This window comes from Pectinophora gossypiella, chromosome 25 (genome assembly GCF_024362695.1).
Source record: "Pectinophora gossypiella chromosome 25, ilPecGoss1.1, whole genome shotgun sequence".
In the NCBI taxonomy this organism is placed as follows: domain Eukaryota; kingdom Metazoa; phylum Arthropoda; class Insecta; order Lepidoptera; family Gelechiidae; genus Pectinophora; species Pectinophora gossypiella.
Genome location: NC_065428.1, coordinates 7,627,736 through 7,647,933, shown reverse-complemented (window position 1 = coordinate 7,647,933; position 20,198 = coordinate 7,627,736). Strand labels below are relative to the sequence as shown.

The 20,198-nt window shown below is 38.5% G+C and overlaps 1 protein-coding gene across 8 annotated transcripts in view; it reads right to left on the bottom strand.

The window, feature by feature from the left end:
* The window catches only part of LOC126378037 (MAP/microtubule affinity-regulating kinase 3-like), a 140,574-nt gene extending 120,681 nt beyond the window's left edge, over positions 1-19,893 (bottom strand). For 2 of the 8 annotated variants that reach the window (XM_050026114.1, XM_050026120.1), the window contains exon 1: positions 19,313-19,893. The gene's annotated coding sequence lies outside the window, so the exon portion shown is untranslated. Of the gene's footprint in view, positions 1-19,304 lie in introns of all 8 variants that reach the window. The other 6 variants (XM_050026115.1, XM_050026116.1, XM_050026118.1 and 3 more) reach the window with 6 other exon arrangements.
* Positions 19,894-20,198: the final 305 nt, after the last annotated feature.

The window sequence follows — 20,198 nt, the reverse complement described above, 5'->3', positions numbered from 1 at the left end:
CGACATATTTCATATTTTATTTTTATAACAGTCAAATACCAAATTGGGTTATTTATTTAAAAAATGCCACTATGTCACAAACATGTGGGAAGAGATCATTAATTTAAAGTTGCCTGCACTTAACAAGGAGAAAGTAACCTCACTTCATCACATTAAGATTGTAATCTGACAAGTTATATCGATGATGGCGTTTTGATTTACGCAGAATTAGGTCTTTACACAACGCCATCTACATTAATAATAATAATAATAATAATAATAAAAACACTATTGCACACAAATTCACAAAACATTTACAGGATAAACTTATTCTAAGGTGGGCAAAGGCGGCCTTATCGCTAAGAGCGATCTCTTCCAGACAACCTTCGGCAAAGGATATGGTACATTTGTACAGCTGCAGTGCATTGTTTTTGGTCAACGTAACCTGGCAATTCCCTCATTGCACTAAAATTAGAATGACTTCTAATAATTGAAATCGATCATACTGGTGCTAATTCCTGTAAACACCATCTAATTTTATTTTAAGTTATATATGTCATTTTCTTATCCACCGAAATGGAAAGTGACGGGTAATCGACAAGCATACAATTTATGGAACACACGTAAATTTTAAGCTCAAATCTAAAATAACCCTATAAAAGTTGACAGCACACGTCAAACGGTACCAGCGGTACGGGGCCAGCGAGATACCTTTTTGATTCGTCCGGGTTATTCATTAATTTACTCATTCTTCCGAAAATTAAGAGCTGTCAATCATCTGTCCTTTTCCTTTTCGGCGGATAAGAAAATGACGGGTATAACTTAAAGTAAAATTAGGAGGTGTCTGCGGGAATCGGGGCCATTATATGAATAAACTTATTTTTTGTTTGCTTCCTATACTATCCCGATAGGAATTTCGAGCGTGAGTTGCGTTTACTAAATTGAAATTGACTTCTATACCATTACAACTAAAGCGTCATCAACGACTTGCAAAAAGCCTCATCTCCATCATCAGCCCATTAACGTCCCCATTGCTGGGGCGTGGGCCTTCCCTATGGATGGATAGGGAGATCGGGCCTTAAACCACCACGCGGGCCCAGTGCGGATTGATGGTTAATAACGACTGCTAATGCAGTCGGGACCAACGGCTTAACGTGCCTTCCGAAGCACGGAGGAGCTCGAGATGAAAACTTTTTTTTTGTGGTCACCCATCCTATGACCGGCCTTTGCGAAAGTTGCTTAACTTCAACAATCGCAGACCGAGCGCGTTTACCGCTGCGCCACCGAGCTCCTCGCAAAAAGCCTAGTGTAAAATAAAAACCGGTAACACACGCCTCGGCGAATGTAGCCCATTGCCCGTACCGGTCAACCGTACCGATTTTCGGCACAATTAATCCATACCGTGACCGTAGACCGTTACGACTGTCATTACCGTTACGATCACCAGACGACCATTCCGCAATCGGTTTTTTGCCAACCGTTTTTGCAACGCGAATTGCCGAAAATTTCACCTTGTAATTAGTTGGTTTTTAACGAATATTTCGTTGTAATTTGAGACGAAACTCTTGTTTTTAAATGTATTATGTTTTATAGGTTTAAAACGAGGTAAAGCACTTGTGCCTCGTAAAATTTTTACACATTACCAACATACAAGATTTCATATCACATTTTTTAAAGCATACTTTAAGTACATTAAAAATGTTAAGGACCTGTGTATAAATTGATTTAAAATTGTGACAATAACTACTCGTAACACTTTTAATGAAGTATAACTAGAAAGAACTTACCGAAACTGCAATAAAAATAATTTAGGTACATTTTCTACCAAAAACATTCCACTTATAAAACAATTTAGCATTTAAGGGACATAAGAATCCATTATACTATACGGTACTACCCAACCAGATTAAGAATACCTTTCCCCGCCTAAGATGTGAAAGAAAAGATGAGTCATCTGAATGTGGTCGACTTTGTAAGGAGATAGTAGGTCACGGCGAACAATGGAGAAATTCGACCGTATCACGAAAATAATATGAAATAATCATTGTTATGGTACACTCATCTGCATAAACAACGCGTTATGGAAACAAGTGTAAACAAATGTTATTAGTCTATAGTATAGAACTAGAGTTCTCTCTTCTTCTTCTATCGTGTGGGTTATGAAGTGGACTCTACCAACGTCATCAGCCCTAGTGTCAGGGTTATTATTAAATCGCTCGCCTTCAACTCACGTTTGTAATAGATATACCCATTTCAAATAGCACGGCAGAACTTGCCATTTGCCAGGTGAGACAGATATATATTCTTGCGTATTGAAAAAAAGTGTAGACAAATATCCTACAGTCCCTACCCAGCACAGAACTACAGTTCAGCACGCCTGTATACAACTTGTAAGCAGAATTGTATAGTATATATACCCACTCCTCGCCAGCTATGTTTAAGTCCCATGTAAAAGGAGGCGAGCCTATTGGCATTAACCGGGAACAAATCCTGAAAACCACGTCAAGTCTATTATCTTTGCTCCAAACATGATTTCAAACACGTAAAGGGGAGTAAGGGGCGGCAGCAGTAACTGTCAGTACTATTCAGAGGCGGAGGACAGGAGTCCTAGTATGGCTTTGTAATAGACTACTCTGGGCGCCATCCCACTTGCGTCAGACATAGTACTGCGAGGCGGAAGGCAAGAGGGAAACTATTGCCCTATTCCCTAAAAAATAGCATAGGAAATGCTGCACCGACAAGGGCGTGGCTCTTAAATTAATGATGATGAAAGGGGAGTTCAGTGGTGTAGAGCCCGAGCCGCGACTCGAACCCGTGACACTACAATGTAAATCACGCGTTCTCCGAACTGAACTATCACGGGACATTTAATAAACTTCAGAAAAACTTATAAAACAAAACAAACAAAAACATATAATACCAATGCAGTGCATAGATGCATGTAATGTGGTTTAAATGTTATATTGTTAGTATTATAATTATCTACAAAGGCATACACTTGCATCGATAACATTTTTCCTTGTAGATAAACCTTCCTTTTGTCAACACAGATAATGTCTACGAGAACTGGTGTGACTCAAAATGTACAACAGAATATACCTATTGAAATCAAGACCTTTCTAAAACGATATATACTCCTCAAAGTGAAAACCACGTTAGACCAGTTGGTAGAACGCTTGCCTCTCATTTTGAGGTCGCAGGTTCGAATCCAGCACAGGCCTAAACGAATGATAGTCGAATTTGTTTTCGAATTCATGTTTGGATCATAAATGATTATTACGTGCTCAGCGATGAAGGAAAACATCGTGAGGAAACCCACATGCCCGATGCATTTTCGGAGGTATATGACCTAACCTGTATTGGGCTGGTTTACCCTTCGCGAGTTGGGATGTCAGACAGGCAGTCGCTTCTGTAAAAAGCCGGTCCTGTCAAATCTTTAGGATAGGTAAGCGGATGATGATAATGCAAACCACCAACCATAGTGAAAAAATTTGAAAAATCATATTATGATGTGATCTTCAATATGCGATAATGTGCTTAAAAATGTTAAAAACGTGTGTTTTAAATTAGTTCTCAATGTATGTGTCATAAATTTCCGTTGGGCTCATGCCTGGCGAAATATTTATACTAAATTCATTCTTGTAAATATTGTTAGTGTGTCTGTTATACTGTAATTTCTTTAATGTATAATAAAGACTTTTGAAATCAATAAATCATTTGACGTGTAACATTTATTATGAATAACGAATTAAATTCAATTGAACAGAAGCTCGATTTCCTTCAATTATTTCAATCCGCATATCCATGTCACGAAATGTATCCGCAACATGGCTTCCGCAGATACCTTCCTCGTGTCAAAGAACATATCAGCATTCAATAAAACAAATCTATTCGCTGATTGGTAGCCTTATCGACAGGATTGGTTGCTGATAAGATACACAGCCTGATAAACATGTATAATACACGAGAGATACGACGAAATAAGTCTAATGCATTCATTAATACATTTTTTTTTTTACTTGACTTATTGTAGATTTGCCGCAGATGGCATTAACTACTTGGCTAACTAACTAATGGGGAGCGCTGAAGGCTCTCACCCGGTACAACGTTTAAGACAACAGGCCTGAGGGTGCGTTGGGCGCGAACCTCGGCTCAGGGCGTCATCTGAGAGGGAAAATATTTGAAAGAATTAATCGACCCTAGTGGGTCGATAGCGATAGGCGCTCATTGAGGGATCATTAATACAGAATTAATATGTTAATATACATACAAAGCGTGGTTTCGGAGTCCAAATTAATATTTAGAATTTAACTGAACTATAGTGCTAGTTCCTGTACAGTCATGAGCAATATAATGTACCCACTTTAGGACTCTGTCGCACTAACATATTTGACATTTAGTAAGACTTACAGTTCAATTTGTCAAAAAAGTTAATGTGACATGGTACCAAAGTGTATACATATTAATGCTCGTGACCGTACACACCATCTTCAACTTCAACTTTTTTCTTATACATTGTTTTAAGGTTATTATCATAATTAAAACACATAATAACGGGTTCTTACCGCGTTTAAAGCAGGGATATTCCCGATATCATGTCACCCGTGATAATGGCACTTGCAACAGTGTCGAAATATCGGGCACATATCCCTGCTTTAAACGCGGTAAGAACCCGTTATTATGTGTTTTAACTTTTTTCTTCTTTATGGCTGCATCGTTCAGAAACGACGATTATGCCAACGTCAAGATTCTAAAGAAATTAAACATTAAAATAGAATTTTGATCGGTTAAAATAAAATAATCGGTGAATAGTCTAATGGTGTAGATTGATACACACCATCTAATTTTATTTTAAGTTATTTGAGGATTTTTTTTTTCTTTTGGGACTTAGACATAGCTGGCGAGGAGTGGATGACAATCACGTCACGGCATACTACCTCGTCACCTTGACTACTCTTATTAACTGGTTTCGTCTGTGCTCGTAATCGCTAGCCTTGTGAAGGTCGTCGCGAACAAGTGCAGTTATTAAAAATATCTATGTTTTCGATTACTATTCGGCTTTTTGCTTTTTTACATCGTCTACTAAACAATTTGCACACCTCCTAATTTTACTTTGAGTTATACCTGTCATTTTCTTATCCGCCGAAAAGGAAAGGGACGGATGATTGACAGCTCTTAATTTTAGAAAGAATGTTATTTGTCAACTTAATATAAACTGATATATAGAACGATACGAGACGAAGTACATGCGAAACCTATATCAACTTTTGAGGTGGGGCATACACTCTTTATGCAGTATACCTACACTATTTACAGCTACGCCGGTTATGGAAACCATCCATAATTCCATATAAATGTATGGTAATAACTCTGCAAGGTGTCGATGTATAATTATGTCCTTATTCATCCTCTTACGTCATACCTGCATACAATGAGATAAAAACTAGAAGCTCAAATGTAGGTGGCAGGACTGTTGAGTGGTCTTAAATTTTGACAGTTCTCCATACTGTCCAGCTAATATTCGTGATAAATTGCTATAAAATGTGGAGCAACGTGGAGTGTATCCAGATAAAGAGAAAAACATAGGTAAGTTGGAAAATAAGTTTATCTAAGTTTTGCTTCTTTCCGATCTTTAGGGAATAAATATAACACTATGATTTTGCAGTTAAACGTTGCGCAAAACTACAACCATAGTTCAAAATATAACCAAAACAATATATTTGCTTACTCAAATAGTATCGAGAACTGACAAAATTTAAGAACACGCAATATTAGCGACACCTGATGAGAGAAATAGGCAATTTTTATCCTCATTTCTGATGTGTCTTACTGTAGATTTGCCGCGTACGGCATGAACTACTTGGCCGGACAAATAGGGAGGGCTGAGGGCTCCCGTGCGACCTCCTATAACCTCCCGTTTCCCTAGTAGTTATGGTTATGAAACCCGATTGACAGGAGGAGTATAGTTATTTCGTACGGATTATAAACACTGCGGAATAACCCGACAGGTTTAATCAAATTTTGGCATAACATTGGCGGGTTGATTAAAATTCACCTCATGCCTCGTTCTAATCAAACATAGCGAACAAAGCCGCGTCGTATACTAGTCGAACTTGTGCCAGTTAGACGGCAAATATATTACTTAATCATTGTTTTAAAGCCTATTTTACACGGTTGTTGGTTGTGTAGATATTTGCATGGATGACATAGTGTTGTACCTTGTTGGATGATTAGAAAGAAGAAAAATAAGTAAGATTCGAATTTCAAAAACTTTACAATTCCAAAAAGTTTTTAATCATATATATTTTTTTAATGTTATGAGTCTTTTTAGTGTATTTTCTTTGGGAAGGCTTATTAACAGAAATATAATAGATAAAGTGGCTCAAAGTTTACCCAATTAATCCATTGTACATAGAAACAAAAAAATACAATTTAAGAGAGACAGATGAACAAAAAAGATTCACTCGGTCTCTGTCTACCCCGAACGGGAAATAAGCGTTATGTTATATATGTACGTATGTACTTACCTACTTTCAAAATAAGGTTAAATAGCCACTTTTCAACTGTAGATATAATGAAATAAAATAAAGAGTGTGAATCTGGTTTTTTGTCATTAAAAGTAATTAACTCGAAAATTACTAGTTATTACTGTAAATAAGAGTACAAATAACAGATAATTTGGCCAACTAGTGCTGAGGTCGCCTCAACCTTAACACAGATATCTTGATTTCGTGACACCAAATAGTTATTTATTTTTATAACAGCAACTTTTGTTTAGTTTCAGAGCAAGTTCGCGCCAATGAAGGACTTTCCAAGCTGCGGTTCCCAAAAAAAGATATAGGTGGCGCTATAAAGATGTGCGTTCGATTAACCTTCTAATTTGAAAGAAAGCAAGACACATTTATTATTTAGGACACCACATCAAAAGAAAAATAACGCACACATGAAATATTTTCTGTATACGAACATGGAAAACGAACACAGAAACTTATACCTAAATTAAATGTGACGTCATATCATGTGTGGATTTCATGGATAACAGCCATACGCATCCTTATCTTCATTTTTGGATTCACATGATGACCCTTGCTATTAGCGACCACGCCAGTGTGGTTGGTATCAGGCTCGTAAAGTGTTTATTGTCGCGAACTGATTGGCCGCCTCTATAGCTAGAGTAATTTACTTAGGGGACATCTCGTCCCAGTCTTAAACTCGGCCCAGGGACGAGTTTGCCCTTTTCTAATTTGATAATGTGTAACTACAAAAAAAAAGTTTTCATCTCGAGCTCCTCCGTGCTTCGGAAGGCACGTTAAGCCGTTGGTCCCGGCTGCATTAGCAGTCGTTAATAACCATCAATACGCACTGGGCCCGCGTGATGGTTTAAGGCCCGATCTCCCTATCCATCCATAGGGAAGGCCCGTGCCCCAGCAGTGGGGACGTTAATGGGCTGATGATGATGATGATGATGAATGGGTAACTGGGCCCATCGGGGTACAAAGAAGCAATAAACTCCCTTTAAAAGTGATCGACTTCCCTTACCGAAACAGGTTGAAATACTGACTGCATAACTCCCTTATCGCTTCCATGAACCAATAACAACCGCGCTCGCAAGAAATTCTATTACACTATGATAACAGTCTAGTAACCTAATGACTAGCCAAACAAAGACAAAAAGCCTAGATCAAGTCTAAATTTACAATGAGAACTTTCCAGGTTCCTCAAACACAATATAGATGGCGCTGTACAGTTTTACCTTCGTTTAACCTTCTAATGTCATGGATAACAGACATATGCATCTTTTATCTTTGTTTTTGGGTATTTGGATGACCCTTGTTATTACATCCAGGCACAATTACATCATCCAGCTATTATTATTCTAATAACAAACATCATAATTCAGTCGGTAACATCATAATCATAATTCTATACACAATCTAATCCAAATGTCAAGCAACAACTATTTTTATATATGCCATTTACAATGTCATCATCAGCCCATTAACGTCCCCACTGCTGGGGCACGGGCCTTCCCTATGGATGGATAGGGAGATCGGGCCTTAAACCACCACGCGGGCCCAGTGCGGATTGATGGTTATTAACGACTGCTAATGCAGCCGGTACCAACGGCTTAACGTGCCTTCCGAAGCACGGAGGAGCTCGAGATGAAAACTTTTTTTTGTGGTCACCCATCCTATGACCGGCCTTTGCGGAAGTTGCTTAACTTCAACAATCGCAGACCGAGCGCGTTTACCGCTGCGCCACCGAGCTCCTCAATTATTCAAAAATACATTTACAATAAAAATACATTGTACAAATGTATTTTTGAATAATTATGAACCCGAACAATAAACAAATAAATAGGTTAGTTTTCATATTAAAACTGTACAACGCCATCTATATTGTTTTTGGGGAACGTAACCTGGATAGTCCTTCATTGGCTAGCACCTCTCTCTTTATTTAAGAGCTGCGCTCTTGTCGGTGCACGGCATTACGCCCATTTCTCTCTTCTCTCCGCCAAATCCTTCCCCTCCCGATACGACACGACCTGCACCTTCTCTTTTATTTGTTTCACAAATGTTCTCCTAGGTCTACCCCTTCCTCTCTTTCCTTCAATTTTTCCTTCTATGATGTTTTTTGTTGTTTGAATCGTTGTTTGTTTGAATCGTGTCGTATCAGGTGGCCAATAACATTTCCTCTCCGGTTCTCTAGCATCGTAAATCCTATATTAGCCGAGGACAAACCGGTAACAATAATGGGTGACATCACCCTATCGTTATCACTATCATATCACTTTTGCCTGATAAACAGAGATAGCACACTCGCCGAGATACAGGTGTGTTATGTATCTACTTTTTGTGTATTTTACATTTGTATTTTCGAGTAAAGTGTGGGTACAATTCTAGGGCTCTAGCCCAGAATCGCGAGTTATAAACTCACTTGACTTAGATTCATCACTTAGATTTTTTTAGATAACGCCTGTAACCCCGAAAGGGTAGGCAGAAATGTGTAGAATATACATCAATTCCTCGCCAGCTATGTTTAAGCGTAGACTAAAAAATAATACTACGTTTAGAACGGCAACTCTCCGCTAGCCACCTATGTCTGAGCTAGGTTTATTTTTTATCAGTTTAATTTATATGTTCGAATTTTGAAATTGTTCGCCGACGTTCCTTCATCTGATTCAAATATTTGATCTCACAGTAATCGCCCGCACCAGCGCGCCTGATTCGCGCATATAAATATTAACCTAACTTGAAAAATAATTCCTCCAAATTGTTATTATAAGGAACCAGCTATTTGCTCGCGACTTTATTTACGTGGATTTCTGTTATCACGCGCGTCCCCCCTTTTTCATCCTCTTAGGGAGGATTTCCGGGATAAAAACTAAAGCTTACTAAATTTCATTTAAATCGGTTTTATGCGTCAAAATGTAACAAACAATACAATATTAGTGTGAAGGTTAATAAATTGTAAACAGTATAGGTTCTTTCAGTTTCACATTTGGAACCAAGCATGCCCTATATTGTATCAATTCCGAAACGTAAAAGTTAAAGTTACCTCTTCTAAACACATAGTATAAAGAATGAGAACATAACGTTAACCTTCTAAGTCTCATTGCCAAATTGAGATGTTGGCTCAAACTCCCACACTTTCGCGTTACGACATTCTTAGAAAGTGAGTTTTACTCCATAGACATTGTGTATGCAATTATGCATTCTAAGCGCTTGTATTCAGTCTAAGTATTCTTAACATAAAGGCCAAATTATTTGCTTGTGATTTCAGGCTTATTATAGATGAGAATGGAGAAGCGAAAGTGGCCGTGTCTGGATCGTTATATGTGTATATCGGTGCTCTTAGCCTACCGCAGTAGGAGATAAGGCATGATATTAAGTATTTATGCACACATGCATATCATAGACATACTTTAAGTACGGCGACGACCTAGACATTTTATGTAGGTGCATTATTGTGCAATGAATGTGCTTGGTTTGATATGTAACATTTTAATGAAACCAAAATTAACGCTAAAGTGGACGGATGATTGACAACTTTTTTTTTTTTATTCAAAGTTCTTTATTTGATATAAATATTAAATCACTAAGTAACTGACACAGTCAAGTTCATAGTACTTACATATAATTTACAATGTTTCGCCGGTTGAACCTTATGGAAACTTATAACACTAGTTTTACATTTCAAAATAACATAGCAATAATACAGATAACTAATTATTTATATAATTTATGTACACTTTAGGAAAGGCACATTGACAACTGTTAATTTTAAAATGAATGAATAACCCGGGCGAATAAAATAGGCATCCCCCTGAACTCTCCTATTTGAACTGTTCTGTCATCTTATTTCTGTCGGGTTATTAGCCAATATCAAATTTTGGGAGAGCTTTCCAAATTTCTGCCTAAAATTGACGTGTTGCATAAATTGAATGCCTGTCGATTATCCGTCCTTTTCCATTTCAGTGGATACGAAAATGACAAGTGTAACTTAAAATAAAATTAGATAGAATGAAATAGAATCAGCACCACTGTCTATATAACAAAAAAGGGATCACTTTTATAATGTTAATCAGGTAAAAATTACTTTCCGACCAACTTTCTGGATAAAACGACGCGTCTGGCCTACCCAAGCGGGATATAAGCGAATCTTATGTTACGTATAAATGTACGTACCTATCTATCGTATATATCTTATGTCACGAGAGCATCTCACTCAGCGTGCCATATAAGTATACCAGACATAAAATAACAAATATATTTTATACTCCCCGCTGTAAAACGAATCTTGGTCTTCAAGCCCCGCTAACCAGAACTTTTAAATAATACAACTCTTTTTGTAACAAAATCTTAGATCTTGATGTGTTCCATGATCCGCTGAATATATATATGAGAAAAATTTTAGATTATTTAAAGCTCAACAGATATTAATTACTTACTTATATTTTACTTTTTTTACATATACTTATCTTTCTAATTTCTAATTTTTAAGTTTGATGTGTAATTTTACTTTATTTTTAAACACTTAAGTACCCTTAATTGTATAAGTTATGTACGCCGTAATTGTCATATATATTAGTCACAATACCGTAACCTTATAAATGTAAAATGTTTTAATATATGTGATGTGGTTGTACTTTATAAATAAATAAATAAATGTTGTGTATGTTACGTGTTTCTTTGCAAGACTAAGTCTTTCCCGAGACACCAGAGGCTCGTGCGTAGGTACTATAGAAGTTGTTCAAGTTTATCAAGTGAAAAAAAGGATTGCAAAAGAGCACAAACGGACGGAAGACAAACAATACAAGTCTTGACTAACATTTCTTCGGAACAGCAATCACAATAACCCCATTTTAACCGAACAATGATACAACTACACAATTATTAACCATTGAAAATGTACCGGTTCTTTTGAAGCGAATATTTAAATGCTTTAGAGAAACTTGTTAATTCAATGGTTCTAAGGTCAAGCGATTGAAGTGAGTTCTTTGTAACGTCTTGCTTCTGCTAACTCACGCTATATTTCTGAGATGGCCACAGATCTCTTAATGAACATCTTGATATCGAAGTTCTAAGATGTCCGTCATCAATCTTCTTCTATCGTGTGGGTTGTGAGGTGAATTACCAACCTCATCAACCCTGGTATCCATCTTTGGAATTCGTATCAACAGTGGCTGCAAGTTGTCTTTGATTACTTGTGGCTCTGCCCACCCCATTAGGGATTACGGGCGTGAGTTTATGTATGTATGTATGTATGTATCAACCCTGGTGTCAGGGTTATTATTGTGCCGCCAAAGGCCCCTGACATGGCTCATGTAACGACTACTTACTTACATCAGTAAGTGGTAACCGGGACCAACGGCTTAACGTGTCTTCCGAAGCACGGATCATTTTACTTTTTGGACAATCAAGTGGTCAGCCTGTAATGTATCATTATTTTTCGTAAATAAATAGCCGATCATACTAAGGTTTTTAAGGAGGATTCTCCATCAATGATAGTCGATATTTGATTTTTTGCCCTGCAGGTTATAATAGACAAGACGACCTTCTAATATACTATCGCGGTGCTCCGTGCGTCGTAAAGTTTGTAGACGAGCCTAAAAATGCCACATTGTTGCTATTCATCTAAGAAAGCGCTTTCTTTTATTTATATACGCAAATGTCAAATTGCAATATTGCTTTTTAGGTGAAATGCTTTGTGGCCTTTTTAACCCCCCCAGGTCTAACAGAAAGCTCGGTGAGGTCCAATTGATTTGAATTTCTATGATCTATGCTCTAACCACTAGACCACGGAGACTAGTATACTTAAAATGGTTGAAATCACTCTTAAAAGTATAATCATAGCCACAAGTCCATCACAGTGGAAGTAACCACAATGATGCAACTCCGGAAACCAAGGCCCAGTTGGCAGCGTTTCACCGGCTGCCTCCAGCCTCGATGCCTCGGTGGAAAACCATTCAGGATATGTTACATTAAATCTATAAAAGGATTGTGTTCTTGTACTGTAATTGTGATTGTACATACAATAAAATCCCTGCCGACATAAAAAAATTGTGAAAGCGATTTCAAGTTTGAGAATAAACTAAGAGAATGGCTTGTTGAATGTGCTTTTTATGACATAAAATAATTCTGTAATATATAAATAATATGTTAACATCATTAATATAAGTATGTACTAACTATACGTCTTTGATATTTATAAGTTAACATTTGACATGTAAAATTAAAAAAGTATATATGAATAAATGAGTATGAGTAAGAGGCTAATAACTGACAAAGAGAAAAATAATGTCTGACTCGGACGGGACTTGAAACCGCAGCTCTTGTCAAGCTGGGACAAGTGTGTATTTACTATACACCTCTGCCTACCCCATCGTGAATACATACGTGATGCTTTGTATTTTTTTGTTTAAATGGGAAAATGAAAACTTTGCCTGCTAAGTATACATATGGTTCCCACTGACTCTAATCGACAAATAGAACTAACCTATCAAGTAATACATAATACAGTAATACATACACAAAGCATGTAAGTATACATATATTATAATGAATGCTTAACGGCCGACCTGCCAGGGCATTATCACCTTGCAGGGACAAGTGGCCAAGCGGAACTACAGCAGATAGACCATAATATGTTCGTTAAATTCCTGATGTTTACTCAAACCACGGAATCAGAATGATTTATTCAACGCATTTATCACGGATAAACGTCAGAGCCGTGGTAGCCCAGTTGACAACGCTTGCCTCACACTTTGAAGTCGCAGGTTCGAATCCAGCACAGGCCTAAACCAATGATTGACGAATTTGTTTTCGAATTCATGTTTGGATCATAAATCATTATCAAGTGCTCAGCGGTGAAGGAAAACATCGTGAGGAAGCCCACATTCCCGAGAAATGCATTTTTAGAGGTATGTGACCTAAACTGTATTGGACTGGTTTTCCGTTTATAGATATAATACTTATGTAAATATACTTGTTTATAGATATAATACATAGATAAATTGCAAAGCTGAAGTGGCAGTGGGCAGGACACATTGCGAGGAGAACCGATGGCCGCTGGGGCGGAAAGGTTCTGGAGTGGCGACCACGTGTCGGACGACGCTCAGTGGGTAGGCCCGCTACAAGGTGGACCGACGATCTGGTGAAGGTCGCGGGAAGCCGCTGGATCCGGGCAACGCAGGACCGATCGTCGTGGAGATCCTTGGGGGAGGCCTATGCCCAGCAGTGGGCGTCGTACGGCTGATGATGAGATATAATACTATGTAAATCAGATAGGAATGATAAATGCCAAGGAGAGAGAGAGAGAGATTTTTTGGAGAGTCTTTATCCAACAGTGGGATCTCGTAGACTAATTTAGATTAGACTAGATATTCACGCAGTCATCTACTACAGACTACCAACAAAAGCAGTTCACCACAACTTTTCCAAGCACAATTTCACAGCATTTTCAACTCGCGAACATTAAAGTAAAACCCGCTTCTACGTAGGTAATTTCTGTGGTGGTACATTAGCGACTTAGCGTGCATCATTTATGGAATGACTATGGCCTGGTAACCATACAATACAATAATAGCCTCCGTGGTCTAGTGGTTAGAGCGTTACGCTCACGATCTGGAGGTCCAGGTTCGAGTCCCGATGGGGACTTTGTGAGACTGCCCTTTGTTTGGTAAGGACTTTGCAGGAGGGTACGTTAAGCCGTTAAAAACACCTTCACCAACCCTCAGTGGAGCAGCGTATGCACCTCTGCCTACTCCTTTGGGGATACAGGCGTGATGCTGCATTAAATGTACTATAAAATGTAGTGTATTTTTGTCATTTTTATTGCGTCTATTCCAAATGGTCTGAGTAGAGCAAAGCCACAAGCGGTGGCTTGTATAATAGTATGAATTGGATCGCTGAAACAGGAACTAAGCAATTTAGGATAGGAAAAGTTCATTGCACTATGGCTACAACTCTATAGTGAAATTTTTCACCAGTTTGTGAGTTTAAATAAACGTTATCGTCAATGAGCATTATGATACTGGAATCGTTTCACACTGAACTGAGGACGATTAAAGATACATACATACATAAACAGCCTATTTACGTTCTCGTGCTTAATCATCCCGAGGGGGTATGAAGCATACTCAAAGTTATGTGACCTAACTTGTGTTAGGCTGGTTTTCCGGCTTGGAAGGTCAGACAGGCAGTCGCTTCTGTAAAAAACCGGACCTATCAAATCTTCAGGTTAGGTAAGCGGACCCTGTAAAAAGGGGATAATGCTAGGAAGATGATGATAATTATTTTTCTTGTGTGTTTGTGCAATTTGAGTTTTTGTATTGTGATGTACTAAATATACGTCCCACTGCTGGGCACAGGCCTACCCTCAATCAACTCAGGGGTACGGAGTATATGTCAATAAAGTAGTTTCGAATCACACAATGAGCCTTCAGTGTTTGAACTTCCGATGTTTCCCTTTGTCAAATCACATCACCTTACCCTACTTTGGGCTGCTTCTGTGGCATAATCCTCTTAGATAATACCCTGAACAAACTGCACCATTATCGATAGTTTTCAGTCAACTATGACCAAGAAAACTTGCAAAGTCGATGGCATATCACATGCTTTCATCGGCAGTGGGAAACACGCGAGCAACCACTAATTGATTAACGACTTTCAAATTACCTATTAGTATTTGCATTACATGTTGCTTATCTTCACACACAGCCTCCATGGTCTATTAGTTAGAGCGTTAGGCTCACGATCTGGAGGTCCGGGTTCGATTCCCGATGGGGACATTGTCGAAATCACTTAGTGAGACTGTCCTTTGTTTGGTAAGGACATTACAGGCTTGAATCACCTGATTGTCTGAAAAAATAAGTTGATTCCGTGCTTCGGAGGACACGTTAAGCCGTTGGGCCCGGCTATTAGCCGTAAAAATACCTCCACCAAACCGCAGTGGAGCAGCGTCGTGGAGTGTGCTCCATACCCCCTCCGGTTGATTGAGAGGAGGCTTGTGCCCAGCAGTGGGACATAGGCTATTTAAGTTATCTTATGTTGCTTATCTTCACGGCGTGTCTTTTCAGGGTAGCCGTTGTTGTAGAGTTTATCTTCAAAGACTCACGACCAATCAGCCGGCATCATCCGGGTACAGGCCTCCTCCATTTTGCACCAAACTTTCCCCGGTCCTGCTCTAAACTCATCCACAACTTTCCCGCCGTTGCAACGATGTCTACTACTGGTCTACTGGTCCAGTAGACTTAGAAACAATGTACAAGTATCTTATATGCATTGTTCGTAATAGGACAAATCTTAATGCTACTTCGACACATTCTTTATTCGACAAATAGGTAAGTATGACTACATACATACATAAACTCAAAGATGTATGTATGGTAATACAACACAGTGTCATAAGTAGATGTTTAATCTTGTGATAATAAGAGTATATTTTTCTAAGTAAATATTTCAAACGAGTCTCCTGTATGAGTGAATAACTAAATACACTTCTCATCAAAAAAATCGAAACACTTCCGTTTTCATTGTTTCTGTCCGAATTTAACACAAAAAAGAATTCATACGATGAAAAAAAATACATAAATGTATATATAGCTGGCAGTTTGGCCATTACAGTAATAAGCGAAAATTCTAAATTCAAAATTAGAATTTCATTTGTTTATCTTATAAACGAAATGAATCACTGTTTTGAGACAAATGTGTGTTTAGGGTTGGAGTACATTTAGCGTTTAAAAACTAAAAATTGGCGCCTATCCTTAAACTTTTTGTTTTTTATTTCAATACTGTGACTTTGGGACGTCTGAAAAAAGGTTTTTTTTCTAAAACGTATGGATACTTCGCCCACAGAAGCCGCCCAAGTTGTGGCATTGCTGGATTCTGGCCTTAGTCAGCGTGTTGTGGCTGCAAGACTGCATCTAAGCCTGTCATCTGTTCATAGAGTCTATAAACGTTATCGGGAGACTGGTTTGTTCACGCGCCGTTCAGGATCTGGCAGGAATCGGGTCACTTCTGAGCGAGATGATCGATTTATTGTAACAACTTCTTTAAGAAATCGACGCCTTAACGCTTTTCAACTGCAGCAGTGGCTTCGTGTTGTACGAAGGGTGGCTGTAAGTGACTCTACAATTAGAAGAAGGTTGAAGGATCGTGGACTGGTACCGCATAAGCCAGCAAATGGGCCGAAATTAACTGCAGACCATCGAAGAGCGCGCCTTAACTTTGCACGTGAGCACCTAAATTGGTCATACCTACAGTGGAGCAAAGTTCTCTTTTCTGATGAGTGTAAAATTATGCTGTATGGTAACGACGGAAGGAACAAGGTCTACAGAAGAGACGGAGAACGCTATGCACAATGCTGCATTGAAGAAAAGGTCAGCTATGGTGGCGGTTCGTGGACGGTTTGGGGAGGAATCAGCGCCGACGGTAAGACAGAGCTTGCTTTCGTGTCTGGGCCACGTCTGCCTGCACTAAACTGTCATCGGTACGTCGAAGAGTGTCTCGAGCCTCATGTGATGCCCTATGCACATTTTATTGGCAACGGCTTCATATTCATGCACGACAATGCTAGGGCTCACACCGCGGGCGTCGTACGAGATTATCTTAACGAAGTCGATATCTCTATTATGGAATGGCCAGCAAGAAGCCCGGACATGAATCCCATTGAACATCTGTGGGATGAATTAAAGAGACGAATTCGAGCAAGAGATCCTGCCCCAGAAACACTTAGCCAGCTGCAAGATGCAATCCAAGAGGAATGGGACAATATACCACAGCATGTGATCGTGACTCTCATCCGATCGATGAAGAACCGTATGGAAGCAGTAATTAGAGCTCGGGGAGGGAATACAAGTTATTAAATAAACGTTTTTTAGCTTTTTTTTTCATTTACGTGTGTTGTTTTATCCATTTCCTTTATACTCCATACGGAATAAAAATGACTCATTTAACAAAATACGAAACCTATGAAAAATTCATTTAAATTTAGAACATTAACATTAAGATTTGATAAGCTCATATTACTCACTATTAAACGACATTTAACATTTATTCCTAAATGTACACATTTTTCTGATAATCCTGACAAAACGTAAACTTGCAAGGTGTTTCGATTTTTTTGATGAGAAGTGTATATTTTTGATGATAAATATCCAATTGGGCAACTTATCACGACTATCGCCAACGTTCCTCCAATTATTAGTCTTAAAACGAACGTTATCAGCTGATAACAACACGTATTCGAGTGGTTTGTGCTATTTTGTCAAACAAAATAATATATTAGTGAGGTGTACTTACAAAATCATTCATTAACTATGAACTTAGATGCTTTGTTAATAGCTATGGAGTTTGAATGACAAAATATGTAATATAAAATAGTTGTTGAACAGGATAGTGAAAGTATCAAATAGGGGGTTAAAGTAATAAATAAAATATAGTACCTACATCTACACCTCGCCAGCTATGTTTAAGTCCCATGTAATAGGGGGCGAGCCTATTGCCATTTTAATCGGTCACAAATCCTAGAAATCACATATCAAATCCACGATCCAAACTTGAATTCAGATGTTTAGAGGCCGAGCCGAAATTCGAACCCGTGACACTACGAATTCACGCGTTTTCCGAAGGGCCAATCCATACAACAATCCCCAAAATTACATATCGGAAAAGTTAAAAACAAATAAAAATGTAATAATAGACATATTATTCATCACCTTTGACCTATCATAATCTTGGTCAAAGACCAACTTAGCAAATCACGCCATATATGGCTAGATCATCGGACCACATAATGATACAGATGAAAAAAACTGATCACAATAAAATTATTGCTTATAATACATACACGAGAAAAAAAAGACTTATATTTAAAAACAAATAGTTCCGAGAAATCTCTGTGTGTTGACAAGGAAATGAGTCAATAGCGAGGCTAGTTCGCAAGATCGAAAAACGGACAAAAAAGGAAATAAGCCCGTCGGAGCGAAGGCTCTTACTTATAAGAAACCTTGGCAGTAACAGGGTTAATAGTGTACATAGTGAAACGGTATCAACCTCTTTGGTTGACATCTTCAATCGACATTAACGTTCTGGCTGGTTACATTTTGAAATTCATTCTAAATTCAATAATAAAATTCAAAACTCTCTTTTACTTCAATACTTCGTGGCGTAGAAGAAATTGCTAGCAATAAAAAGTCAGAGTCAAAATATTTTAATGAATAACTTTATACGATTTTAAACCTCCTCAAACTGAGACTTATTTTGGTATAATCTTTCTTGTGTATGTTTTGAAAATATTTCTTGTATGTGTGCAATAAAGTATATTTGATTTGATTTAATGAATCGATACACCTAAGTATCTACTTATCCTGTGTTAGCACGAAGTGGACAAACCAATAACGCGACTCGTAGCGATTCCAGACATTCGAAACAATCCATCAAACCTAGACGGAACTCTCAACAGCTGATCCAAATGACTTTCATCATTTTCCGAAAACTATATCTTAGGAAAAATATCTGTATTTGACTAACAAAAAGATGGCTGATCTACAAAAACATGACGCTTCACTACCGACTTGCGAAGTTTATGTAAAACGTTTCCAATCGCGAATCGTTTTTGTTCGACGCTAATCTAGTTTGAAACGATCAGCTTTGTTTTCACAAGTGTGTTCGTAACCACGACACGAACCTATAAACAGACAAACATATAACACGATCCAAAATCGTGTAGCATATTCCTACACCCATCACAAACCTAACCTTCAAACAAAGGTATAAGTCTATAGCTTTCCAATCCAATATGGAAACCACAGACAGACCTACAATTATACCATCAATCCTCAGTAAGAGGTCCGCATTCAACAGAAGCAAACACTACTTCTATTACAACGAACACCTCCACACTCGATAGAATCCAATTTCCAGACTGTCGCTCCAGCTTACTGCAATAAGGTTTACCCGAAGGTAGGTGACCTCTCCACAGGCACTAAATCTTAGCAAGCCACTATTACACAGTCACTGTAGATCCAACAGTTATTAACCGAGCTACCGGAGCGAGACCCAGCGGTAACTGGTTGCTTGTGAAAATCACTTTAACACTATCACATATCCTGTGTTAGCACTTTTTAAACACGGAACACTGTTTTGTATCACTGTTTGAGCACTGGGGATGTTTTTAAGGAGTTTATGGAGTGGGACGAGAGCGACACGTCCGCTCCGCGTGGTGGTCGGGGGGAGACTGAGGCGGTTGGCTGCGCCCGCGCCGCCCGCGCAGTTATCAGCCTTCGAAGGGGGGAGGGATAGAAAGAAAAGTCCGCACGTGACGTGGAGATAAGCTGAAGTGTGACGGAGTTACCCATGTTTCCTTAAGAAGGCGATGTAATATCCGGTAAGAGTTTTGTAACTAAACCTTTTAAGCATAGTGCGTAGGACAGTTGTCGGAATAGTACATTTTCTTGGTATATCTCTTTCGCCTCGGCTGTACTATATATTTCAATCCTGCTGTCATACGTACCATGCTAGAGCATAAGAACTATAGTTTAAAGTAGAGTGTTTTCTAACCTAATGCGACCGTAATAACATAGTTCCATATTGACATTTCCTCATTTTATACAAACATATATACATAAACCCACGCCTATTTCCCACCGGGGTAAGCAGAGACTATAGAATTCCATTTGCTTCGTTCCTGACACACTTCTCTTGCTTCCACCATCA